Here is a 27,481-nt window from a genome sequence, read left to right on the forward strand (position 1 = left end):
AGCAGTGACTCCCTCTGCATGTGTTTGAGGTATATGAGTGGATATGCACGAGGTAGAAAGCAGTGACTTCCCCTTTATGTGTTTGAGGTGAATGGGGGGATGTGCATGAGGTAGAAAGCAGTGTCTCCCTCTTCATGTGTTATAAGGTATATGGGTGGATATGCACGAGGTAGAAAGCAGTGACTCCCCCTTTATGTGTTTGAGGTATATTGGGGGATGTGCACGAGGTCGAAAGCAGTGACTCCCTCTGCATGTGTTTGAGGTAAATGGGGGGATGTGCACGACGTCAAAAGCAGTGTCTCCGTCTTCATGTGTTTACGGTATATGGGGGGATATGCACAAGGTAGAAAGCAGTGACTCCCTCTCTTTATGTGTTTAAGATATATGTGTGGATATGCACGAGGTAGAAAGCAGTGACTCCCTCTTCATGTGTTTGATGTTTATTGGGGGATATGCACAAGGTAGAAAGCAGTGTCTCCCTCTTCATGTGTTTAAGGTATATGGGTGGATATGCACAAGGTAGAAAGCAGTGACTCCCTCTGCATGTGAGTGAGGTAAATGGGGGGATGTGCACGAGGTAGAAAACAGTGTCTCCGTCTTCAACGGTTTACGGCATATGGGGGGATATGCACCAGGTAGGAAGCAGTGTCTCCCTCTTCATGTGTTTCTGGTATATGGGTGGATATGCACGAGGTATGTGTTTGAGGTATATTGGGGGATAAGCACAAGGTAGAAAGCAGTGACTCCCTCTGCATGTGTTTGAGGTATATGGGTGGATATGCACGAGGTAGAAAGCAGTGACTCCCTCTTTATGTGTTTAAGGTATATGGGTGGATATGCGCGAGGTAGAAAGCAGTGACTCCCCCTTTATGTGTTTGAGGTATATTGGGGGTTGTGCACGAGGTTGAAAGCAGTGTCTCCCTCTTCATGTGTTTAAAGTATATGGGTGGATATGCACGAGGTAGAAAGCAGTGACTCCCCCTTTATGTGTTTGAGGTATATTGGGGAATGTGCACGAGGTCGAAAGAAGTGACTCCCTCTGCATGTGTTTGAGGTAAATGGGGGGATGTGCACGACGTAGAAAGCAGTGTCTCCGTCTTCATATGTTTGAGGTATATGGGTGGATATGCACGAGGTAGAAAGCAGTGACTCCCTCTTGATGTGTTTGAGGCATATGGGGGGATAGGCACGAGGTAGAAAGCAGTGTCTCCCTCTTTATATGTTTGAGTATATGGGGGGATGTGTACGAGGTAGAAAGCAGTGACTCCCTCTTGATGTGTTTGAGGTATATGGGTGGATATGCACGAGGTAGAAAGCAGTGACTCCCCCTTTATGTGTTTGAGGTATATTGGGGGATGTGCACGAGGTAGAAAGCAGTGTCTCCCTCTGCATGAGGTATATTGGGGGATAAGCACAAGGTAGAAAGCAGTGACTCCCTCTGCATGTGTTTGAGGTATATGGGTGGATATGCACGAGGTAGAAAGCAGTGACTCCCTCTTTATGTGTTTAAGGTATATGGGTGGATATGCGCGAGGTAGAAAGCAGTGACTCCCCCTTTATGTGTTTGAGGTATATTGGGGGTTGTGCACGAGGTTGAAAGCAGTGTCTCCCTCTTCATGTGTTTAAAGTATATGGGTGGATATGCACGAGGTAGAAAGCAGTGACTCCCCCTTTATGTGTTTGAGGTATATTGGGGAATGTGCACGAGGTCGAAAGAAGTGACTCCCTCTGCATGTGTTTGAGGTAAATGGGGGGATGTGCACGACGTAGAAAGCAGTGTCTCCGTCTTCATATGTTTGAGGTATATGGGTGGATATGCACGAGGTAGAAAGCAGTGACTCCCTCTTTATGTGTTTGAGTATATGGGGAGATATGCACCAGGTAGGAAGCAGTGACTCCCTCTTCATGTATTTGAGGTATATAGGGGGATTGGCACGAGGTAGAAATCAGTGATGTTGCAACAACTTTCTGAGGGAGGCTCCTGGCTTTCGGGGATACCACACAAATAGCATAGGTATCAGCAATACTCCTTTCTGAGGGAGGCTCCTGGCTTTCGGGGATACCACACAAGTTTCTGCAGAGAAATGCTAAAACTGTTGTCAAATGGCCGGAGTATGAAACATTTATCCAAACACACTTTTTAAAATGATTATAGTTTATAAAGATAGTTCTGAAAGAAACGCATTAATACATCTACATTTTAATTCTCAAAAAGTAATGGCCTTGTTCTTTAAAACTACGTATATGATTATTAGACACAGTCTGTGCCCTTATGAAACCCTAGATATACAATCGCACAATATTTAACAGAACGCTTCAAACAGAAACATTGTGCTGCAACAGAAGTACTGGGTATCAAAAGTAATAAACACCATAAAGGATCCTGTGCTCCACTGAATGCTGAGTACCTTCTATGTTCCTGCACCCATTGTGCTTTCAAGGATTGTGAGTGATTTTATTGTCTTTTAGTCTGTTTTCTATTTTAACTGTCACGCATCCTGTGGGTTCATCTTGAAGTCTGCTCACTGCACATGAGTGAGGAAGGAAGGTAGTTGTTAGAAGGTCTTGAGAGAGTGGACCCTGGCCACAATAGTATAATGTTCAGGCATAGCAGCATCTTCTCCTTAGGGTGCAAACTGGCCAATATTCGAGCAACATGGCCTGACTTATGTTAAGGGTGAACACAAATTGAGAAATAGGCAAAACCTAGTGTGTTTCTCTTTTTTCAAATTAAAACAATAAAATTAGAGAATAGGTTAACTGAAAATCTATTTTAGAACTGCGTACACTGTGAAAAGTAATCCTAAAATGGTGATAGAGCGAACAGATACAGACTAGAGGGAAAAGGACACAGAGGGTTTTAAACAGAATATTATTCCACTGCCAGCTAAAGGCAGTAGCAAAATTCAAAAACATGAAAAATGCCAAGTTTTTTTGCAAGAGGAATGTACAAATAAATTTAAAGAGGGAGTTTTCATTTAACCAGTAACATACTAAACCAACCTATTTCCATTAAAGACATTTTGTAGTTTACAGAACATTGATGATCAAATCAAATGAAAAAATGGGCCTAAAGCCATTCAGCTATTTAAATGGTTGAAGGAATTCAACTGACAATAACATTTCATCTTTTGGTCTGATCAAATTACACCGTGTGCTCCTTCACACTTCTCCATCCCAATCAGAGATGCAGAGACACTCGATGTTCTTTCACTGGCAGCAGCAATGGCGGCTTGTGAGTGGCTGCTGTACTGTTCATTGATTTGGAGAGAAGTATTAATTCCTAGATTACAGATATGTAACAAAATCAAGGGGGTGCTTCATCACCTTCTGCACCCCTACTTCCAGCGCCCTTGGACTAGAAAGGGGAGCAACAGCTAGGAGAAAGGCAACAGTGCAGTATAGCAGTAGTTCACTCAGTAAATAAAAGTCCATAATCCAAAAATGAACTATAAGGGAGACAGGAGAGGAGGGCACACATCAAGGCTCTTGCAACGATGCTGATGTTAGAGGTTACCAGGGAAACGGTGGAGGCTTGGAGGCTTGCCCCTGGTCTGTGGTTGGGCTGGATGTACCTATTTTGTGAAGTATAAACTTTTTTGAAGACTCACCTCTACGTGTGTGTGTGGATCCACGGAAGAAGTTCTTGACCCATCTGGATGGACTTTGCTGTAATTGAACTGTCTTTCTGTTCTTAATATGGATATTATCACAATGCCCCAGTGATTATTTGGGCAGGGCTCCCCGTTTCCATTCTATTGTTTTTACCTCTGCTGTGTTTTCTAACCATTTCTAGTTTATTGTTATCCTTTCGATGTTTTCAAACTTCTATGCAGAGCCACTGGAATTATGTGTCAGTGGAGGACTACAGTTTGCAGCATTGTTGACTAAATTATGTAGCACGAAAATGCAAGAAATGTGGCACATTCTGTAACTTTACTACCTCTCTTTTTTGACCTTTTACCACACATTTATGTAAAAAGGATACCCAGAGCTGCGAAACACACACAGATTGCGTAAGTAACTAAAATGCGCACATTCACCAGATGCACTGATAATGAAGAAAACATTTCAATGACAAAGAGGGAACAATTATTTCAACCCTGTTCGAATTACGTTGAAATATATAAAGACTGATGCTGATACTGTAAAGGCAAATCCCCTCGTCCACCAATTAGAGGAACAGTAGTGCCTGGCAACAGTCTCAGCTCCTCAGTAACTCATGTGGTCTTCAATCAGCAACTGAAAGGTGATGAATTAACCTATGCCAAGTGTCTGCCAGCGCGCTGCTCCACACGTGGCATGGCTGCACCAGCAACTTGTGATCAGTTTGAGCTAAAAAATAATGTGTTTTTGTTGAAATCTGCAAGAAATGCAGCCGCCTGTGGAACAGTGGCAAATGCGTATATTAATATTTTGCATAAAATTGCAAGACCGCATAATTACATGCCAGTAGCCTTGCTCATATGTAGGTAATTCAGTATTATTACTGTTTCGAAGGTATTGTTCCTCTACACTTACACGATGAGTAAATGTACTGACTTTGATATCAGTTGATGTCACCCAGGGTGATTGGCAGCAGAAGGTGTGGTCTGTCGTCGACCTTGTTGGCTTAATACGTACTCCAGTCCGGTGCCCAAGGTTCTGAGGATGCCCAGACCCCTTTATCTTCCTGGGCCTGAGCTCACTTCTCTGCCAGAAGTGGCAAGCGAAGAGGTTCAGAGAGGCCCACCCTCATCACTGCTCCTATCTGCACACCAAACAGGTATATTGTAACAGAGACACAGGAGCACCCGAATCAAATGCAAGCAAACATAAAACACTTTAAGAACAATTCAAAATCCAAATCAACTTAAGTATCCCCATTAAAAACAACAAAAAACTAAGAACGATGCGAGTTCTGAGCTGAAAATGAGTCTGCACTGGAAATGCAACATACAAAGTGCAACCCAGATCTCACAGGAACACGCAACGTACACGTTATCATGCGTGATGCAGACGATGGAAACCTTTACATTGATGTAACACTTTCAAAATAGAACATTGACCCATGAGGCCCAAATCCAGGACAGATGTTCAGGGTAACCAGTGACTGTGTACATGATTCCTTTATAGGTTACCTGTAGGTAGTCTGGATCAACACTGGACACCCCTGGACGTACACACCGACCGTGAGACCACAGAGGTCCTTTAGTCAACTGAGCGAGGTACCTGCCAGGAAGAAGGGATCAGCTCAGCAGCATTTTGAAAGCTGATGCATTTTGGCATCATTGTGGTGCTCATTTTGTCCACCCATTGAAGGTACCATAATAGGTACTCTGATAACCTGATACTGTTTAATAAAGTTTCTTTTATTTGTATATACAATGTAATTCGTATTGAACTATATTAATTTATTTCTGTTTCTTTGCACCTATACTGCATCATGCGTCCCCCTCAAAAGAGGATCGTGAGTTGATGGGCATGGGAAGGAGACTGCAGTATAGTGGGTAAACCCGGGCATAGGGGATCGTTCTATGTTCATAACTTGACAATATTGTGTGATCCTGGACAAGTTATGTTACCTGTGCCTCTGAGGCGTTACCTGCCAACATGGAGGCTGATTGGCTTCAAAAGCCAGCATTAGGAGTGCCATGAAGACCGGAACAATGAGGCATCAGTAGAGGTGGGAGAGCCAACTAATTAACAGGGAGATCTGAGCAAGAGCCGAGCCAACAGCCTGGCTCGGCTCTTAGAGCCCGTGCAAGAGCGGAGGCCTGAAAACGATTGCTATGTAAATCATACCACAAACATCATGTAAAATAAAGTGGAAGCTTTGGCATTAATATAGCAGATTATAACACTGCACTGAGAAGTACTTAGCAAAGGGGTTACTTTTAATACATGAACCATTAGTGAACTAAGAGGCAAGACAGTTGTCATATAAACCCTGCATGTGGCCCCGATTATTATGGAGCAACATTATAGTTTATTAAATCAAACACAATAGGTTTGCGTACAAATGGTATTGTGAACTCACATATTTAGAACAGCTTTCAAAGGTAATTATGCAGAAAAGGGAGTTTGGTGAAATAAAAAAATATTTGCTTAATCTCACACAATTTAAGCTGGGAAGCTGTGATTTATAAAGGTTTTCTCGTTTCACTTTGCACAAATCAGCCACTACATGGGCATCTTTTTGTCTTTCTTTTTTTATGTTAAAGCGTTATTTTTATCTCTTCCTGCATGTTTCTGCAGTTTTTATTTAGCACAAGCTCGACCCAAAGGTATTGGTGCTGTTAACATGAGCACCAATTCACTAATTTTATTTTATAGGCACTCACAATCACAGGATGTTGAGCTGATGCAGAGATTCAAACCTAGTTCCCCAGTTCCAAAGTCGGCAGCTCTGCCCGTAATGCCACATCCTGGGTGAAATATCAGCTTGTTACGGCACAAGGTTCCAACAAGACATCAAGCTGAGCCAGCGCCAGGCTTCAGTCCAGCCTGGCTCGAGCTCTCAGTGGCTCGTCCACCTCTAAGCTGAAGACAAAGGGCTGGATTTAGAGTGTGGTGGTCAGGATACTTTGTTACAAATGAGGCAGAGTGTCCTGACTGCCAAAACCTAGTCTTCCCACTATTTTTGAGTTGGTTAGTTTTTTTTTTCCTTCAAAGTACTTTGCTACATATGTGTTGAGTATCCTGTCTGCCAAACCCTGGTCCACCTGCTCTATTTAGAGTTGAGCAGACTGTCATCTTTGGGACAGTGCTCCCTCCACGGTCGGAAAGCTCCCTCCAGCAAGCTGATGGAGTAGGGCCTGTCGGAAAAAGGACATAAATTATAAATTGTGTTTGTATAGCGCTTACTACCCCTAACGAGGTGTTGAATCAGACCTCCCACCCTATTAAGAGCAGACAGTCTGATAGGTATTTTTCTGTCTGTAATAGCCAGGAAAACCCATCATTACGGGACAAAAAAAGAAACAAATTACCCCCAATCCCTGGGAGAAGACACTCCCAAATGGGTCTTTGGTTGTTGTACTTCAAAAACAAATTCCCACTTTGGGAGCTAGTTTATAAAAAAATAAAAAGTGTGGTATGTGGCTGCCTGAAAGATAGTGGCCAAACAACAAACTTGCAGTGACTTAAATGGAACCACTGGGACGGGTGACCACGCACCAAATGTTAAATCAGACCCAGAATTTTTAAATTAAGTCTTAAGATGTTACATTATATTGTTTGATATTCACTGTAGTTGCTTTGTGAGTGATGACACAATGCTCTGCAACATTGAAATGAGACTTTTTGTGAAAGTGGCCTTACAGCACCCATACAGAGGGAAATGGGTGCAGCACACAGCACATTCATATCTCGAAGGGCACCATTTTCCTGGTGTTTTAAGGTACCATGGGGTCTCTTTTAGAGGGGTGCAAAAATGCATAATATTTGTCTTGTAAACGTTTATTAAAGACCATGAAAATTTCACTAAATTACACTTTCGTAGCAAAATGTGCTTGACAATATCTCACATGTTTTATTATTGTAGTGCACAACTTTCATAAAGTCAGAAGAGTGGCTCATGCAGAAAATGTATCTCAATGGGTCATTTTCTGTGCAAGTCAGTCTCCCTCTAGTATCTTGACTTTTTTTATGAGGTATAGCTCACTTATAAAGAGTTTAATAAAAACTAGTGCAAAATGTGGGACTTCGGTAATTTTATCAGTGTTACTGAAATGTTCCCATGTCTAGATTTTTTACTCTCTGTTATTTCCTGGGCCATTAGTTGAGTTAAGGCTACCACCAAAATAGGAAACCAGTGCGTTGTTCAAAAATGGGGCTTATCCTAACCTTCCAGTCACACTAGGAAACAGTCTTTTCTACAAAGAGACAAATCTGTGTTACTAATTTAAGCAGCACCAAAACGACATAAAAGAAACCAAAACAATAAGATTCCCAAACAAATTTAGTAAAAAACAAGAGAAATTGAATAATTACAAAAAGGACTGGGAAAACAAACAAATGGATGATGGCTCAGAAGATGATTTATTTTTAAGAAAATGTAAAACATTTTCATCAGAACAAAGTCACTGTGAATCTGCGCATTTCCAAAAGTGCACTAAAACATGAAATGCAGTTAGCAGCACCGCTCTGCCTCCCAGAGGTCGGTTGGGCTGGGGCGGAGTCAGTTACTTTTCAGGCTGGTACACTCAGGTGCTTCCAATCTTCCCGGTGCTTCGGTGAGTAGAGTGCGGCCACTAATTCAGTGGCGAGACAGAATTCTGTCAATATGAAATGGGGCTGCTATCGACGGTCGATTTAACACACAGCTATTGACATAATACGCACAGCTTTGCTGATCCCCGCGCTTCGAAAGTGCAACCCCGCAAAAAGTATCGAAAAATGTGTCCGTGGGTTTGCCAATCAGAAAAGTAACATGCAATTTCTTTTAATCTCAGAATGACATTTTCACGTAAACCGCGGGTTGTAGCGTCATAAACAGTGCGCATATATATATTTGCTACCGTGGGACGAAAGGGAAAATCCGTGCATTAATTTCCTGGAAATGCAAAGCATTTATTTGATCGAAAACCGGCTACTCGACTCAATCGTCACTGTGTGCTCCTGGACAAACCCGTTATCCCCCGTGCCGCAGCCCTCCTCTGCTTACCTCATAACAGATGTACTGCTTCCTCCACTCAGGGGTCAGGTGAACTGCCAAGTGTTCTGCAAACTTCATCGCCGCGAGTCCGCTCCTCCCGGGATCCTGGTCTGACAGCTGCAGGAGGGACAGGTGTCCTGCCTGTGGATGGTGAGGGGGTGGCGGTGAGGGGGCGTGGCATGGGGTAATAGGCTGTGTCCGTCCTCCACCCCTCACTCTCTCCATAGCCCCGTGAGGTAGAGCCTAGACACCCACCCCTGGCGGTGCAGCGCTGCAAACCCTGCTGATCGCAACAGGTTGTCCGGCGCAGTGAGCCTCAGAGCGGTTTCAGCACCATGGACAGAGGCCGGCAGCAGCCCTGACCTGCGCCCTGCCAGGCTCACGCCCAGGTACTGCCCCTATTCACTGGGGTAGCAGGGCAGCTGCCCGAGCGTTCACGCGCCTATATGCCTTGATAGAGGGGAAAGGGGCTTCTCGGGAGGGATGCTACACTTTTGGTGAAACAGCAGGGTCTGTTTACACGTTTATTGAGCACCATTAGCACTTTCCATCTCTGCACCGAACCTGTTGGTAAGACTGTTGGCCCTTCTTATCAGGGCTGCTATACATTTAGGGGCATATTTATGAGCCCCTCGGCTTCTAAACTGTTGGTTAAAGTGCTGGCACTTCTTACCAGGGCTGATATACATTTAGGGGCATACACATGAGCCCCTCAGCTCCTAAATTGTTGGTTAAAGTGCTGGCACATCTTACCAGGGCTGCTATACATTCAGGGGCATATTTATGAGTCCCGTGTGCCGGAGTTGCATCACTTTTTGTGAACAGCGGTGCAAACCTTGCACACATATCTATGAGGCCATGCAAAACCACTTTGGCTGGCCTCAAAGACATGGAGTAAGAGACAGCAGCGTAAATCGCTGCAGTGCCTCACTCTGCGGAAGGGAGGTGTTTCATGGGCGTTGCAGTGGATGTTCCCAGGCAACACTCATGGATTTTGACAGGTTTACAAGAGAACCTGGGGATACAACCTGGGGATATACCACAACCTTATGCCTCCCCTGGGGAGGCGTAACAAAGAGAAATGTCTTTATTTCTCCTTGCTTTTTCCTCTTTCTATGTGTGCTGAATTCCGCAGACACCCTTGCACTATAGTGCAAGGGTGCCTGCATTGGTGCTAAGATGCCAAAACTGCACCAGCTCAGTGGGAAAGGTCAGGCATGCACCGTATTGCCTAAATACGGCATTGCTTAAGTACAGCACATTCTTGCCCTGGGCCAAAAGCCCATAAATATGTGCTTTAGTGAGTTCCGCTCTTCTCACCAGGAATGTAGCGCTTTTAAAGAGCAGCGCTACAAAGCTAGATTGTTTGTGGAACAATACCTCCACATCTTACCAGTGATACCCTACTTTTAGTACGTCTAAACAGCACTTGTGTACTTTCATTAGGACAACACCGGCATGGTTTAGCAGGGCTATTGCACTTTTGAAGGTCTAGCATTAGCACTTTTCAGCAAGGCTGCCATATCTCTAAGGAAAGTGCATGAACATGTCTATCAGGACTGATACACCTATTATGAGACACACCTAAACTGACACCAGCAAACTGCTTAAAGAGCTAAGCTATGAGTGAGAGAGCAACAGGATTCTCAACAGACATCCTGCATTATTAGAGGGACAGTACACACACTTTTCACCAGGGGGCTACATGACAGGACTAGCACTTCTGATGGGACAGTCTAAGCACTTCCAGCAGGCCTGCTATATGGTGTCATGGGGCTTAATTACCAGGCGCAGCTCGCGGGAGGGAAAAGGGGTGGGGCGGTGCAGCGCGTGGTTGGGACCAAAAAAATAAACAAATAAAAGTAAAACGTACCTTTTTTCTGTGCCGCTCTGATACACCTGATAGCCTTAGGGTGGTCACCCTAACTTTTTGCCGGCCTCCCTCCACCTTTTGGACACTGTTTTTGCTGGATTTTAGACTCTGAGCACTTTACCACTGCTAACCAGTGCTAAAGTGCACATGTTCTCTCCCTTTAAACATAGTAACATTGGATCATACCCAATTGGACTATTTAATTTACTTATAAGTCCCTTGTAGAGTGCACTATATGTGCCCAGGGCCTGTAGATTAAATGCTGCTAGTGGGCCTGCAGCACTGATTGTGCCACCCACTTAAGTAGCCCCTTAACCGTATCTCTGGCCTGCCATTGCAAGGTCTGTGTGTGCAGTTTCACTGCCAAATCGACTTGGCATTTAAAAGTACTTGCCAAGCCTAAAACTCCCTTTTTTCTACATATAAGACACCTCTAAGGTATGCCCTAGGTAACCCATAGGGCAGGGTGCTGTTTAGTCAAAAGGCAGGACATGTACCTATATAGTTTATATGTCCTGGTAGTGTAAAACTCCTACATTCGTTTTTACACTGCAGTGAGGCCTGCTCCCTTCAGAGGCTAACATTGGGGCTGCCCTCATACATTGTTTGAGTGGTAGCTGCTGATCTGAAAGGAGTAGGAAGGTCATATTTAGTATGGCCAGAATGGTGATATAAAATCCTGCTGACTGGTGAAGTTGGTTTTAATATTACTATTTTAGAAATGCCAATTTTAGAAAGTGAGCATTTCTCTGCACTTAAATCTTTCTGTGCCTTACAATCCACGTCTGGCTGGTTTTGGTTGACAGCTCCTTGTGCATCCACTCAGACACACCCCAAACACAGGGTACTCAGCCTCACTTGCATACATCTGCATTTAGAATGGGTCTTCCTGGGCTGGGAGGGTGGAGGGCCTGCTCTCACACAAAGGACTGCCACACCCCTTACTGGGACCCTGGCAGACAGGATTGAACTGAAAGGGGACTTGGTGCTTTTCTGAGCCACTCTTTGAAGTCTCCCCCACTTCAAAGGCACATTTAGGTATATAAACAGGGTCTCTGCCCCTTCCAACTCAGACACTTCCTGGAGAAGAAACTTGTAACAAGAACCTGCATCCTGCCAAGGAGAACTGCCTGACTGCCCAAAGGACTCACCTGACTGCTTTTTGTGAAGGACTGCTGCCTTGCTGTTGTCCTGCCGCCATGCTTCTCTCTGGCTGTGGTGAAGAAGTGATCTCCAAGGGCTTGGATAGAGCTTGCTTCCTGTTTCCTGAAGTGTCAGGACCAAAAAGACTTCATCTCTTCAAGAAGGACTCCTTGTGCGGCGAAATCCGATGCACAACCTGCCAGAAACGACGCACAGTCTGCACCGTGGTGAAAATTTCACCGCACACCGAACCGGAATGACACAGCCCGACTTCGCAACAAGAAGATCAATACAGCGCCAGCGTAGCGACCGGAAATTCGACGCACGACCCACTGGATCGACACATAGCTGAGCCGGAACGACACAGCCCGACTTCCAGAGAGTAATCAATGCAGCGCCTGCCTTGCGGTAGAACATTCAACACAACGCCCACCGGATCGATGCAGCTCCTGTGACTTCATCCTGCGAGCGCAGAAAATCCACGCACCATCCCCGGGGCATCTGAAAACCGCGCAACCCGAAGAGGATCCACGGAAATCGGCGCACAGCCGTCCCTGCGTGGAAACTAAACAAAGCACCCCTTTGTTTCCATGCTTCCCCTCCTCTGCAGCCTTTTGCAGAGATTTTTAACGCGAACCAGGTACTTTGTGCTTGAAAGAGACTTTGGCCCTCATTGCGAACTTGGCGGTTCGGCCAGCCATGCCGGCAGTGGCGGCTAAAGCCGCCAGCCGGCATGGCAGGCCGAACTGCCATATAAACAACATGGTGGCAGCCATCACCCACCGCCATGCTCCCGCCGCCAGGCAGCCTGGTGGCGGGAGGAAACACCATCCGCCAGGGTAGCTGCGCTACCCTGCGGATAGTGTTTCCAAAGCCGCCAGCCTTTTCCTGACGGGATATGCCGCCAGGAAAAGGCTGGTGGAGGGGTTGCCCCGGGGCAACCCTGGGGGCCCCTGCACTGCCCATGCACTTTGCGTGGGCAGTGCAGGGGCCCCGGTGCAGGCACCCATCGCGCATGTCACTGCCCGATTTATGGGCAGTGACATGCGTGACGGGTGCTGCTGCACCCGCCGCACAACAACAATGTTGCAGCCGTGTTCCCCGCCAGGCCGGTGGGCAGAGACACTGTCTCCGCCCGTCGGCCTGCCGGGGAGTTCATTCTATGGCCGGCGGGTTTTCCAGTAGGCTGGCGGTCGATGGAAAGACCGCCAGACCGAACACGGCGGGAATTCCCGCCGTGTTCATAATGAGGCCCTTTGTTTGCTTTAAGAAGACTTGAGACACTTTATATCACTTTTCAGTGATATCTCTACATTTACTTATTGCATCTTTGATTGTTTTGACCTGCATTTATCCAGATAAATATTATATATTTTTCTAAACACTGTGTGGTGTATTTTTGTGGTGCTATATGGTGGTATTGTATGATTTATTGCACAAATACTTTACACATTGCCTTCTAAGTTAAGCCTGACTGCTCAGTGCCAAGCTACCAAACGGTGGGCACAGGATCATTTGGATTGTGTGTGACTTACCCTGACTAGAGTGAGGGTCCTTGCTTGGACAGGGGGTAACCTGACTGCCAACCAAAGACCCTATTTCTAAAACACTCCGTGCCACTCCATTCACTCAGCTTTTCTCCATCGCTGCAGGCACAGGCTCCCAGCCTGCCCTGCGACCAATGCTGGCACTGTTCAAAGCAGTGTGAGGATTGGCCAGGAGAAACCACATGCTGGTTTACAGGTGTAAAAACGAGTTCACCTAATGCTTTAAGGTAGCTTGGTTGTGCAGTTATTCCAATCTTGGAGAAGTGCAAAGCATTTGTTGTACTCACAGTATCAATCTTGCAACTCACACACTCAAAGGAATAACTCAAAGCCAATTTATAAAAATACTTCCGATTTTTTATAAATGTTAAACCCAAGATCGTCAAAATCGGTTAAGTACTTTTTGAGATATGACTTTTTGAAGTTTAATAAAAAAGTATTTTTGTGAGTAATTACGCACCATAGAAAACAATGGAGGATCACATTTAAAAATACATATAAAATCATACATTTGGTTTACAAAGTTCTTCTTTTGCAGGTTGGTCGAGATCATTGGTGTGCACACAATGCCAGCTGGAGAAGTTCAGGTGGCTCCCGGTTCCGGCGGGAGGAGCTGGAGGAGGTCTCTGGAGCTGGTGCAGGGCCACTGCGAGGGGCCACTTGGGAAAGCACTGGACAGGTAAGCTTAAAGATTAATCCTTGGGTCCCCCTTGGATTGTCAAGGTTGCAAAAGGTGGGGACCCTTAGGGCACAGTCGGTTCTTTGGTACAGAGCACAGGGCAGCCGGGTGCAGAGCGAATCGGTGATCTAGTAGCTGTGCACAAAGATGCCCTCAGGAGCAGTAGGTAAGTTGATTCAAGGGTTGTTTACAGGACAACTTGGGCACTCTGGTGAGAGGTCCAGGTTGCTTCTGAAGTGCCTCAACTGGGGCTTCCTCCTCGTACTTTTGCAGCCCTGGGCGGGTTGTTTTTCTTCGTGTCTGATGTTGGCTGACCAATACCCAGGGTATTGTCACAGTTTGACCACTGGAGGACACAGTACCAGCAAACTTGACACACTGGCAGGGTTAGTCCTCACAGCCATTGGGGTATATGTTGGTCCAGCTGTGGCATCCAGTTAGGGAGTTAATGGCTGGTCAGTGAAGAGACCCTCACTGGCTTCATGGTTCTTTTTGGTGGTAGAGTAGGATCACCACTGTGAAGCCCGGAGGTCCTCTGGCGTTTTTATAGAGTTGTCCAGTTGTTCAGCAGCTCCTCTGTGACAATTGTTGGGTCCTCGGTGCAGCAGGCAGGGTTTGGCGCCTTTTCTTTGCTGCAGCAGGACCACAGTTATTGTGATTTGGTTCTCCTTGGTGCTGGTCTTCTTTTGTCCATTGAATCTGATTTCCTGCTGAATACTGCTAAATACTGTATTCAGTAGGCGTTTTAGGGGGAACCTAGTAGTGAGCTATGAGTCATCGTACCTTAGGGTGGGTACACCCACTAAGTGACCACTTCTGGTGGGCAGAGGTCATATTCCTACACCTGATTGGCTATTTTCCTTCTATCCAAGATGGAGAAAAATTAAATAGAGTGTCCACCTCGCAGGCAACACCTTAGGGGTGGTGCATGCCAGGTGAGGCCACTCCTCCGATCCTTTGTCTGGTTTTCCACCACTGCTCCCACCAAACGAGGGGGTTTGCAATGGGGCAGTCATCTGCTCCTAGCAGCAGGCCTGAGGGCTGAGTTTGAAAGGTGGTAAGACCTTTGAATCTCGCCACCAGGATAGGGCACCTTCTTGAGGGAGGGGACTTGAGCACCTCCCCCCAGGATGGGCTTTGTCTGCAACCCAGAGAGATGAATCTCACCCCAAGGTTGTAGATTGGCTGTCTGGTGGTGGGAGGCTGGTTAGACCCAGTCAGCAAACATGCCAGGGTAGTTAGCTTTTGCAGGGGGTACCTCTAAGGTGATCCCTGGGTACATTCATTAATAAATCCAACACTGGTACCCGTTTGGATTTATCATTCTGAGTTGTTTGATACCAAACAACCCAGGGTTTAGAGTGGCAATCATGTAGCTGTGAAACTCCTGATGACCAGTGTCCAGCACATGTATTAAAATGGCTGCTCTGTCCACTCACTATGCCTAAGGATTGGCAAGGACATAATGGGGGCATATTGCTCATGCATCTATGCCCTCACTTGCAGTATAGAGCACCCCGCCCTAGGCCTGGAAAGCCTGTCAGAGGGGTAAATTACCCATTTGGTACGCAGTGTGTAGTGGGCAGGGCACACAGGCAGTGGGCCCTGTCAAGTTTACATTTAAAGTTTGCATCAGGGCTGAAAATAGGGCAGCCCCAGGTTTAGTAAATGTCACCCGTTGCTTACATCATCAACGGGGCTTGTGCTAAATGTAACTGTTATATGTCACATATAGCCATGAGTTCATATTACCTAACATAGGGGGTCATTACGACCTCGGCGGTCTTTTGAAAAGACCGCCGAGGCCGCGGGAGACAGAATACCGCCATTGCCGGCGGTATTCCTGTCTCCCTATAATGACATTTCCGCTGGGCCAGCGGACGGTAACAGTGTCCAGCGGAAATGTCACATCAACATTGCAGCCGGCTCGTAATAGAGCCGGCGGCAATGCTGATGTGCAGCATGTGCAGTAGCACCCGTCGCGCATTTCACTGCCCGAAATTCGGGCAGTGAAATGCGCAACGGGGCTATGCCTGGGGGCCCCTGCACTGCCCATGCCAAGTGCATGGGCAGTGCAGGGGCCCCCAGGGGCACCCCAAGTCCCCTTACCGCCGGCCTTTCAATGGCGGTGTGTACCGCCACGGACTGGCCGGCGGTCGGGGACTCATAATCCCCAGGGCAGCGGTGCTTGCATTATGACCGCCAGGCGGAATCCTGGCGGGAAAATGGAGGGGCCGGCGGTATGGCCGTGGCAATTCCGCCACGGTCATAGTTGCTGGCGGAACACCGCCAGCCTGTTGGGGGTGTTACCGCCAACATACCGCCGGCCGCCAGGGTCGTAATGACCCCCATAGACTTTAAATTGAATCACACCACAATTACAAATTCCTAGCTGTAGGCACCAACAATAAGTCAGACACGTAAGGTATGGGAATAGGGAATCACACATATCACAAGTGGGTGGGTGAGGCTACAGACCTCTTGATTCCTGGCTTATGCCTGATTCTCTTTGGCGTTAGGAAAAATAGAGTAAAATTTAATAAAATGACAAAACTTGAATCAGTAGAAGTGGAGCTATGCAATTTCAAATATTTCTAGTAAGTATACCACCTAAAAGCGCAAAGTGTCACTCGCAGTTATCTGGTCATGTGCAATCAGGTCAGGCCAGCTGTAGTGGAGTGTGGGCCAGATACAGGGATTAGTTTAGTCCAGTTGAAAAAGTTACCTTTTAAAGTCCTGCATAAAGGGTTTCATTGACAAAGCAGGGGGACGCAAAGAGCAGGGAGAGAGGCATGGATGATCGTCGCTTAAGTGTAAAGAACGGGCCGGCATCGCAGACGTTTGTCGCTGTACTGCAACGATCCTGTCGGGCACCTCAGACAGCCGTTGCTGGAGATTTGCTTTGGTGGTCACAGCGAGCTGCCGATGTTGTAGCGCAAAGTGCAGATCTTGCGTTGCCAGTAATTGCTGGCGGTCACTGTAGCCAAAGAGTCGGATTTAACAAAGTTTCGCACTGGTGGTCAGCACGAGTGGCAAGTTCTTGGCACATACTGGCCCATTCGCAGTAGCAAATAGCCCGAACTTGAGGATTTCTTCTTTTTGATTTAGAGGAGTGTACTATGATGCCAGCCAAGGGTCCAGGACCTGGAAAACCACTTATCTTGCAGAATCCAGCAGCGCTCAGGCAGTTCCAGTGTTAAGTCCATTTGAAGTTCCAGGCAGTAGATCAGCTGGGAAGATGCAGGGAGGCCTTTGGAGCTTGCTAGGTCCCTGTAGCTCAGGACAGGAGGCCAGTCAGCTGACCCCTGGACTCACTTCAGCCATGGATGAATGGTGCAGGTTCATTTCTGCTTCTCAAGCAGCAGGGCAATCACAACTTCTGTAGTATCCACAGGTCCAGGGATGTATTGAAGAGTGGGTTTGAGGGTCCCAGTTTTATACCTGGTGCCCCCTTTGGAGTGGGAGACGCATCTAGAGTTCCCCACACAGAGGTGTCTGGAATTTCATGCCTCCTTGCCCTGGTCCCAGTCTGTCTGCGGGAACAATAGGCTAGTGTGAAATTTTTGTGTGTGAGCTGGGCCAGTACCTTTGAAGTGCAAGTCCGGTAGGTGACAGCTCCAACTCCCCATCCTCCCAGAGATGGCCCATCATGCAAACACACAGGCCCTTTATTATGATGCTATCTCAGCGGAATACACAAAGGGCAACTGCACCTAGCCATGTGACCCAGAAATAGGCTGCAGGCACCAAAGGGCCAGGACAATAAAATGCCAACTTTCCAAAAATAGCATTTTCAGAATTGTGAATAAAACTCCAACTTTTCTATCAAAGGGGTTTTTAAATTACAATTCCTTAGATATTAAATATGACTTTTGGACCTGTCCCCAATCAAAAGTAAGCACATAAACATTTAATAAGGAAACTCAATGTTATCCTATCGGAGAAATAGGCCTCGGAGTAGTGAAAAACAAATGTAAGAGTTTTTCACTACCAGGAGATATAAAAGTTAAAAGTACATGTCCAACTTTATAAATACAACGCTCCCTTCCCTATGGGCTCTCTAGGTTCTAATATAGGGGTGACATATACGTATTAAAAAGGAAGGGTTAGGCCTGGCAAAAGGTTTATTTTGCTAGGTCGAAATGGCAGTTGAAAAACTGCACACACTAGTTGCAATGGCATGCCTGAGACAGGTTGAAAAAGTCTTATTAAGTGGATGGCACAGTAAGTGCTGCAGACCCATTAGTAGCATTTAATTTCCAGACCCTGGGTATATGTAGTTTCACTTTACTATGGATTATCACGTACATTAAATGGTTGAGTTGGGGGTAAGCCAATTTCACCATGTTCAAAGTAGAGAGCACAAATACTTTAGCACAGGTTAGCAGTGGTAAAGTGCACAGTGACCTAAAAGCCAAAAGTAAGGGGTTCAGAAAAAAAAGAGAGGTGAAGGCAAAAAGCTCAGGGGTGACCCTACAAAGAGGGCCTGATCATATAGTCTCCGAAACACTCACCGATAGCAGCTGGGATTTATATTAAGCCATATCCATTATACTGTCTGTCGCCACACACACACCTTGTTGGTAGAAAAAATTGTATGTATGTCCCAAAGTGCACAATTAAATCCCATGGCTAAGTCTTGCTAAACATTCCTCATTTAAAAAAATAGTGCAAAAGCATTCTCTGTCTTGCCCTCTTTGTCCTGTCATGAACTCCAAACACAGCTAAAGAGCCAGCTGTTGTAAAATTGGTATTCATACTAGAATTCGGTTAGTGGTTACTATGTCAGCAATTCAAAAGTGCCTTGTAACACCTATTGATGTACATGCATTCTACAAAAACTACGTAACAGGATTTCTTCACTATAGCTGGGTATTTTGCCAACTTTCAAATGTACTAAACTTGGGTCATTCAGTTCTCCTTATTTCAAAGTTTTTTGATCCACCTTCTCGCCCTGTAAAACAGTGGATTATTCTTTGTGTGGGTGGACGCACACCTCAAGGAATAATGATACTAACTTCTTAGGGTGACCAACAAGGTCACTAAATTAATCTGAGCTCAACATCCTGATACTAAAATAACAGAAATCCAAAAAGGGGAACCCGAGATATGAATTTTAAAATGTTTAAATTAAAATAGTGGCAAAAGCTCTGTGCCCATGATACTCTATAGTAGTGGACTTGGACCGAGGCAAGGTTTCAGTTCAACCACGATAGAGCCCAAGTAAGATACACTGAATGGACTGGCACTGGTGAAAATCTGGAACAACAAAACGTTAAAAAAAGTTCTTCAGTCCCACTTTAGAAAGAGACTTGGACACTTTTTGAGCAGAAAAACCCTCATAGATTTGGACGCCACTGAAACTGAAGCTGCCATTGTGGAACCGAAGGCCAGATACCTGAAGCTGGTTGATATCTATTACATTCTGGAGGTTTTGAGATGTCTCGCTGAAGATCCCAACGCAGAATGGAACTTTGTCACGTTTTCATAGGTGCAGGGATCTTTGTTCGACACTAAACTGATCTTGCACTTGGACAATTCCTGCTACATATGTTGGATTGCACACTCAAACGTAAAGAAAACTTAATTCCATCAATTTGTCCTGCAATTAATTTATATTATGATGCATGAATACATGAATACTCCTAATTGACTTGAGTCTTCTACTTATTGTTTAATCGTTTAGATTGTATTTTTAAAAATTGGATTGTCAATTCAGTGCTAGTCTATATTGTGGAGATGGTGTTTGTTCAGGGAGAGATTAAAACTTGTTATTGCGACTCCCTACCTTCATGCCCTGCACTACTCTGAAGGGGTGGCATACTATTACTACTCCCACTTGCCTCAGCTCTGTTGGGTTGAGCACTGTATCCACACCGACTACCATCACACCACAAGAGAGTAAGCAGTCTCTATCCTCATAATCTGGTCCAGGCCACCTTCTTTTGTCCTGGGAAGGCTGCGGTGCCGGGAAGAGTGCTAAGTCAGCTCCGGGTCATCCTGTGATGCTCATTACTCACCTTGCCAGCTAGCCAGGATGGGAGTGGCCAATGTGAGAAAGGTAGGCCCACATCACAGTCCACCTAAGCCCACCCTTAGGCAAAGCCAAGCCCTAAACTTCCTACAGCCTGGGGGGGATTGCCAATCTGGATTTATCACAAGGAAGGGTCACTAACAAGGGAATACAAGACCACCAACCCTTGTGAACAGCTAGAGCAACGCATACGGTATCTCCAGGACAAATCTCGCTCAGTCTCGCGAGTTTGGAGGCAGGTATCTTGGAGAGGGTATTACGTCGTGTTTTCTTCCACATTTACATCAAGTACACTTTTCTTACTAGTCAAAATGATACTATTTCTCAACATTCCTACCTCTGACTATCCAAACCACTGGGACCACTAGGTCCACAACAACTGTCTCATCCAAACTGTCCACAACTTCTTAATAACTTAATGAAGAGGTAGTGAATCAGCTGCTTTTTGTAGTGCCTTCTGTTAATGGCCCATGCCTCATAACCACAAGAAAATCTGTCAGGAGCTTAGGGCAGGGGAACACACCTGTATACCATGCAGGGTACATTCCCATCCTATGGTGTGTGGCAGAACTCTACTCACAATAAATGCATGTCACATAGAAGCAAGGAGAGAATCCAGCATTAGCTCCATTCTCATCACATCCTGGCCAGGACCAGCTTCCTTTGGCCGAGACCAGTGAAATGTAGCAGAAGCCATAAAATGCAGAGGTAACTGAAACAATGTATACTGCAAGCACCGAGGCACTGAAGAATCAGGAGGTACACGCACACCTGCACAGACACATGCTACCACCAAAAGTCCACCGACTATAAAAGCTGCAATAGTGCGTTGACCTTGTAAATGTAATTAGATGATGTTTCAATAAATGTGGAAGTGTTTAAAAAACACTTGGAATGCACAGAGAAATCTAACACGTTTAGTTGCCCAAAATATAGAAGCAAAAATATTATATGTGCAATTCGCAGTGTCAAAGGGCTAGCACTTCTCTGTCTAAATGGTCGGATCACATAGTGTGAAGTTCTGTACGTTATCGCACTTTTATACATTCTCTCCAATGCAGAAAGTGGAGGAAAGAACATGTGATAAAACCTTGACTCGAGATTAACGCTAATCGGAAGGTGCCCAGCTCTTCTCATGGGAAGGATGCAAACTGACCTTGAGAAGGTGGCCTGGTGGAGTATGGTGGAAAGCTGACTTCAGTCAATCTGCAGTTCTTGCTGGTCAATGCCAAATTCAAACCAAGGCTACACTTACTTGAACAGTCAGGCTGAATATGCACTGCACAACACTGAAATACAAACTGGCTGTACGATTGTTAATGTGTAACAATGCAAACACTTTGGTGGTTCTCTAAGCAGGTATAATAATGATTTCACATGTGTTATTGCAAGCAGATATAAAATAAGTTATCTACGTTATCTGACAACTTAGCAATTAGAAGCAGTGTTTCCTCATTTTATTCTTCAAGATAAACACAAGGGGGCATCCTTATGAGCCCTTTGACTCTCTGTAGCACCACACAACGTGGTGCAAGAGTTTTACAAATGGATAACAAGATTTATGAAGCCACTCAAGGCCACCTTGCGTGGCCCCGAGTGGCTTCATAAATCTCAAGTAATGTAACGCAGGGTAAATTGCTGTGTTGCATTGCTCTGTACCAGATAGGCTTTATGGGTTCTGCTTGGGTGTTCTCACTCAACATCCATAGATTTTGACGTAGTCCCAGATTTACATAGCTGAGGCATAGCGAGGGGAAATGTTTATTTCTCCCTGTTTTTCCTCTTACAAAGTGTGCTGCACTCTCTGCTCACACATAGCGAGAAGAAACGTCTCAGGGGATTGTTTTTGTGCAGGAAGGTTCCTGTTCCTGCACAAAAGCAGTCCTGCATGCAACACAGTCACCCTTGCACTGTAGTGACCTGAGCTGGACCATCCCTGCCATAACAATATATGGGACAAACCAGACAGGCTTAATCTTCAGGCAAGGTGTAAATGATTTATGCAGTACTAAAACGGTAATAACGTGAAAGTGCAAAACAATACAAATCCCAAAATAAATTAGAAAAAAGAATAACGTTTAATAAGCAAAATTACACCAAAAGGGCACAAATCCAATAGGTAGAACTGGAGACGTTTTAAGGTGTTAAGTGGGAATCGTCCTACGAAATACAAAGTACCAATGATAGTCAATAGTCAGGGTAGGCAGGGGCCTAGGAGCAATTGTAGACTAAGATAGAACACAAGTCAAATATATCAATCAGGTCCATTCTGGGCAAAACATGTTACCTACTGACTTTAGTCATATGTCCCAGTACACTTCTAAAGCCCCTCCAGGATCTGAGAGGAGGCACTTAGAGATTCATAGGGTGTCAGTAGAGTTCAATCCAGGTACAGTTGCCATTGATCAACAGGGCAACTGAAGGAAAGGTCTCTTGGAGCTTGTTATACCCCTGTGGCTTTAAAAGGAGATCAGCCTTATGATCCTTGGAGTCAATGCTTAATTTGTAAAATAATGAGTGCCAGTCCCCAAAGCTCTGCTCCAAAGCCAGTGGTCAGCCATATTAAATGTTAGAGCACCAAATAACAAGGCTGTGCAGACTTCAGCCCATTTTCTTCCTTTTTAATTCACTACTAGATGCCCCACCCCCTTCTTTCTCCATTTGCGTTTTTTTTGTCTTTCTATAGTGCCTCTTGTCCTCTTTGTGTGTTTTTCACTCTGTTGCTCTTGGTAAATGTTCGATAAGAAAAATTAAGTGCTAGTCCCCAAAAATGAGTGCCAATGGGCCTCATGGGTAACCACTGGCTCAAATTAGGCACTGGTTGTAGTCCTTTTCTGTGTCCTGGGTACGAGAGAGAGCAGGTCTCAGACTTCAGGTTCAGTCCTCTTCTGATTTTTCACAAGCCAGGAGTATTCTGAAGTGGGTAACTGGAGATGCCACATTTATCCCTGGCATGAGTTAGTGGGTTGGAATGACTCCTGAGGATGTCCTATCCAATGGGGTAAAGGTTCTCGGTGCTAACCCTGTCGAATTTCAGCATTTTGAAGATGGCCAAAGTCTTCATTCACAGTAAACTTGGGCTCTGAATGGTGGGTGTGGGTGTGTTGCGGGGGGAGTGTCCTGTGGTGAACCTAATGTTCTCCCACATCTAACATTAAAATCCAGTTTGAGGCACGCCCTGTACCCACAACAACCTCAGAGACAGATGTCTAGAAGAACATAGCTGAATTTTCAGCAATCAGACAGTGATAAACGCAAATGGTTTTGGCATCCTATTTCCCTCCTTTGAATTGTGCCCCAAATGTTATATGTAAACGCAAGAAAACTGTCAAACAGGCATTGATACTGCAATTTAAAAAAAGAAAGGCCTATTTAAATTATGACCCAAGTGTCCTATGAAAAATCCCAGTAGACCTCTCAAGCTGAATGTGACATAAAAGCAGGATTGGACAACTTAATGTCAAAAAGTATCCTCAAAGTCACACCCTGCATATTCTGTCAGGTTCACATGGGCCATCTTTGCCTATTCAGGTCAGCCTATTGTTTACTTCTGGGAGCAAGTTCTCAACTCATTCATACCTATTCAAATGCTACTGACTGACCGGCAGAACTGGGAGAGCAAAATGCAGATTTAGCTTTGAGGGACTTCAAGCAGGGCAAAGGTAATGTTCCAAAAGTCCACTTTCCAATTTATTTGTTACAAAGCTGACTTCACCAGTTGAGTGGGCTTGTAATAAATATTTCAAAAAATTCAAAAATTAAATGTGTAGCTGTTTCCTAGCTGAAGATCACAGTTATTAGATGTAATACTGTATCCCAATGCTTCCAAGTGGAACAGCCAAACCTGCTACAGTGAAAATAGCTTTCTGGGCCTTTTCACTATAAGGCCATGTTTACCAATACAGTTTACAAGTCTTACTTTTAAATATAATGCACTCTTCCTTATGGACTAACAAGGCCTAGTTTGGGAGTTCTGATTAATATTTAAAAAGTTTTGGGCCCTTCAGATTGGATTATTTTGACACGTTGAATTTTGAGTTTAAAACTGCACAGCCAGGCTACAGCGGCAGGCAGGGAGACATGCTTGACAGTGCATCTGCAGTAGATGGCAAAATCTGTGCTGCAGGCCACTGATATCATTTAATGTACAGGCTTTCTCTACACTTGGTACCATATACTAGGGACATACAGGCACATTAAGTAAACCAATCAGAGGTGAACAATCCCCAAACTTGATGACTGGCTGAAAGATGCAGCCTACTGCTAAGAAAGATTGAATGACTACTGGGTGTTAATGCCAATGAAATCTCACCAGAAAGACATTTAGAGCCCATTCAGCTCCTATCTAACACTCTGAGCAGACAGGGCAACTCCCTTCCCGACATAATTGTAAATGCAGCCATATCAACATGAACACTCTGACAAGGCTACTCCCTATTAGGCTGAGATGCTAGTGTGTTATTTGTGTTTCACAAGACTACTGAATGTGATGCAAGGTTTTCTGAGTAATCACAGAGAGCTCTTAGGAGACCACATTTTTTTACTTCTTTTTTCTCTTTCTTTCCCCTTTTTTTACTGTAGTATGTTATTATAGAATTCAAATAAAGAGAAGCAAAGAAAACAATCAGATGTATACCAAATTCACCATATTGAAAGGAAAAGCACACAACCTTTCCAACTGGTTAACTTACTAGGGGTAAGATGTATAGAGTTCTACAGCCAGCGAAAGAGAAAAAAAGAAGAAATTCCAGGGAGAACGTGCAGAAAAGGCAAATTTCCAACTGAGATAAATAATAAGGAGGATCCAACCTGAGAGATCAGAGGGCAATAGGAGCCCCAAAGAGAGATTCATCACTTAAGGAGCATAATTCCCATCCTTCAGAGCATCGTGGAGATAAGAATTAAGAATTAAGAACCAAGCGGAGGTCCCCATCTTACTGAGGACCTGACAAGGGACAAACCTATCAGCATGAACGAGATGACAATCAGGGATTTGGACCACCAAGACAAGCCTTTCAGAAGAAAAGGGTACCAGCAACAGCAAAGCAGATTGCCTCACAGAAAGAGGATTCTGCTAAGTAGCGAGGAGTGTGCAACATCTATACCCAGTAGTGCACCAAAACTAACAATATCCTACCAGAAACTCAAGCCCCCCGACTGTTAAAGAGATCAATGGCTGTGTTCAAGTTAAAACACCAGACAGAAATTTAGATGAACCAGATCTAATTTAGAGAGTTCAGATTCAAATTACAGGGGACATTGATGTGATAATCTAAATGATTTTCTGGATTCAGTTCGCTGATAACTAATATGTGATAAGGGGCAAAACACGTGTCGGCTATAGATACAACTTTGATTTGGTTACAGATACAACTGTGCCCTCAACATTGAACCAAATGTATCATCTGGATTAATCATTTCAAAACAAGTGGGATTTACATATACACAACAAAGAATTATGTATTCTGACTATTGTACAGAGTCTAATAATTCAGGTTTCTGACATGAGACAAGTACAAATTTGGTCATATTATTTGGAGTCATGTCCTTTCCATGAATTCATCAGGATAAATCCCAGAATTCTGTGTTTTGTATTTGTAAATCCTGTTTTATTGGAAATGATTACTGTATCATGTGGATTAATCATTTCAAACAAAAACGGGATATAAATATACACAACAAAGAAGTCTGTATAATTTCTGTCCAAGGGGAGATTCACTTAAATCTTTTTTACAAGATTACATATTATGAGTAAAGTCCATGAGGATCCAAACCCTCAAACAAGTAATCCACCCCACCGCCTATGAATAAGGGTATATCCAAAAGGGAACGATTACTGGACCTAGAAACTCAATAAATCAATTTCCATGGGCTCATTATTATGACTGTTCTGGTTCAGTCTTGTTTTTACTCTTGACACAGTCACTCACCATGAATAAAGATTACTTAGGGAGTGCCTGTAGTCAATGATAATTCACTCATTTACCCAATCTACTCCTTAACACAAACCCCTATTATTATGACAGTGGCAGGAGATCTGGCAAACACTGCGCCAGGGGAAGAGAAAAAGATCTTCTTTAAGAGCTCTAGTTATTGGGATGCTGCTGGGAATTGCAGCATTCACCCAGCTAGGAGCAAGCCCAAGGATGAAGCATGCCTCCCAGGTGGGTGACGGCTATTGTCTCCTTGAAATGAGGCTCTCCAAGATCTGTGGAATACTAGTGGACCACAGTTTAAGTTCATTCTTTGGCCATACAGCGCAACAGCGCACTAATTTGTAGTGTGAAAGGCTAGTAGCCCCATTGGCAAGTAGAATGTTAGACGATGACTGTCAGCTGTGCTAGCTTCTGAATATGACTACTAAAGCTGGTACTTGATGTATGAAAAGAAACATCACATTAAACCCAACGTGATGCCCAAGTCGAATGTGATACAACGTTTAAAGAAATGGTAACTTTAGAAAGTTGCTACTCTGTTGCCCAATTTTTCCAGGGAATGTTCACAGTTGCTGGCCACAAGGCAGCCATCTGCCCTCCTGGTGGAGATGTAAACAACTCTCAGGAAGGAACACAAAGTGATTGCCATTGGAAGAGTGCTACCTCTTTTTGGCAGGAAGGCCAAACAGGGTGTGAGCCCAGGAGGCAAGTTTCAAAGGGGAAGATGCATTTGAAGGGCAAATAGTGAACACAAACAAGAGGGGCTGCTCTTTTGTTCTGGTAGAAATGTTGATGTCGGGAACAGATGGGGGAACAGTTGCTAAACCAGTTTGCCATCAGGTAGCCACACCTCTAGTGTGGGCAGCCAAGTTCTGCACATCACGAGAGGGGTGCTGTCATCTTGGGAGGGGGCATACCTGGATGTCAAACTTTGCATCATCACGAGGGGGTAGATGACCTGGTAACCCATTGGCTAGTAGTCACTGCATCCCACGAGGGCAAGTTATGGGCATAAAAGTGGCAACCATGGCACCCAGACCTCTGGTCACATCTGCACTTTAGAGAGGACCAGAGAATGTCTGTTCTGCTGTTCCCTTAACCCAGCAAAGACAGTACTGTGTCTGCAGTGCCCTGCTTCAGGAAAAGTTGTCTCAGAGCCCCAGAGGTGACTTCAAGAGTCATTTTTGTGACATGCCATTACAGCTCCAAGGCCACAAAGGCTGAAGAAGCCTGCCATGGTGAGTTGGTAGGCACAATTACTTGACCACCTCTGACTGCCGAAGTGAAGCCTGGGAGACTGAGTTTCCACATTCAAAAGTTGACTGGTGGATCTGGGAGAGTTGTTGGACAGCAGTTTGGTCACTCACGACGGACATCAGCCTTAGTTAAAGGGAAACCGTGGTTTCTATGACTGGAGGCAAGACAGGTTTGTGAGTTTATTACAATGTGAGGTTGCACAAACACACCATATAATAAACTGCATTTCTCACAGTAGTTTTATAATTAAAATGAAATCAATCTCACTATTGTGCTTATTTCTAGCCACAATACCAATAAACTCTCTATGGGGAACTGAGGGTTGCCACCTTCTAGGACTGCTTGCTGCTTGTTATTTTACAAAGTATTTGGTG

The sequence above is a fragment of the Pleurodeles waltl genome, chromosome 6 (assembly GCF_031143425.1).
Source record: "Pleurodeles waltl isolate 20211129_DDA chromosome 6, aPleWal1.hap1.20221129, whole genome shotgun sequence".
In the NCBI taxonomy this organism is placed as follows: Eukaryota; Metazoa; Chordata; class Amphibia; order Caudata; family Salamandridae; genus Pleurodeles; species Pleurodeles waltl.